This window comes from Etheostoma spectabile, chromosome 5 (genome assembly GCF_008692095.1).
Source record: "Etheostoma spectabile isolate EspeVRDwgs_2016 chromosome 5, UIUC_Espe_1.0, whole genome shotgun sequence".
Taxonomy (NCBI): domain Eukaryota; kingdom Metazoa; phylum Chordata; class Actinopteri; order Perciformes; family Percidae; genus Etheostoma; species Etheostoma spectabile.
In genome coordinates, this window is record NC_045737.1 from 21190336 (window position 1) to 21191621 (window position 1286).

The 1286-nt window shown below is 36.2% G+C and overlaps 1 protein-coding gene across 3 annotated transcripts in view; it reads right to left on the bottom strand.

Moving 5' to 3' along the window:
- Positions 1–1286, bottom strand: part of gpat2 (glycerol-3-phosphate acyltransferase 2, mitochondrial) — a 130921-nt gene that overhangs the window by 31973 nt on the left and 97662 nt on the right. The window lies entirely within an intron of this gene.

Below are 1286 nucleotides of genomic sequence, written 5' to 3' on the forward strand. Positions count from 1 at the left end.
AATACTATACAACAGAAAAGGCGGAGCCGAAGGTTAGCAACTACAAGGAACTTTTATTTTGGGTTGATTTAGGCATTTCCTGTGGATAAAAGTGTTTCAATGAGCACCACCCATTGTGTCCTGCAGATCTTGAGATGGTTAGCACGCATTTGTTTTGGAAGTGCGTAAAAGAAAGACCTTACTTATTGGTAATACTATTTTATAAGACTGCTGTTTGGTGGCTGCATAATGTATTTTTGGCTGTCTAAGATTAATAACTGCAACTTGACAATGGTGATTTGTTTGATTTCTTTTAGTACCCTTCATACATACAGGTTACATGTAAGCTACATGTAAATTAACAGATTTGGTTGCTAGGTAATAATACATGTTGGTATAGTTGTTAAAGCTAAAGTTATCAACATTCCATAGTAATGGTATGTCTTTATAACATTAAACCAAAAGAATGATTTAGCTCGGTAGCAAGACCAATATAAAATGTTACTTCAAAAGCCAGTTAGCTAAATCACATATTCATGTAATACCACATCTTGCAATGTATTTTATAAATAAAATAGACATTTTCAGGATTTGTTTCGAATTCTTTTAAATCCCGCACTTCTTTCCTTCTGTTGAATCCTGACTGACCAAGGTTGACTCGTTTTTGCCGTGGTTTATCACTGTCCCTTTCAGCCTTTTTTGTTGTGGTTCTTTGGTCAATTCTTTATTTCTTCGCTTTGCTGATCCTGACCCAGAATTGGCCATAACCACAAAATATAACGTCAAAATTAAAATCCTCTAAAGAAAAATCTACTCCTTTCTTTTAACTGGAATTTTATTTGTGATGTTATATTTTGTGGTTATGGCTGATTCTGGGGCACTACTCACTGCAAAACTTTGCCTTGGAAAATGTAAACATAGGCTCCTTCAGTCTGGGGGACATAGATTGTTTCATCTTATTTTCAAGGGAATTGGAGCTGTGTTTTTTTTTTTTAACATCTATGCGCTGATGTGCCTGCAAAAGTCTAATTAAGTCAACTGTTTCCCCATAGCTGAACAGTTTTTTGTAAAATGTAGACAGATTTGCCTGTTCTTTCACTGCACCAGTCCTTGATCTCATACAAAAATAAACCATGCTTCCAAAATAAGGTCAGGGGTAGAATCTGATTACTGACCTGCTGCATTTATACACTGATGCACAGTTGCCAGGCTACTACAATGTTCTCCATTCTCTACCTGTGTAACCCGATATCTCCCTGTGACCTGGTCTCTTGTGTACACAAATGCACGTAATGTCAAACTGACAA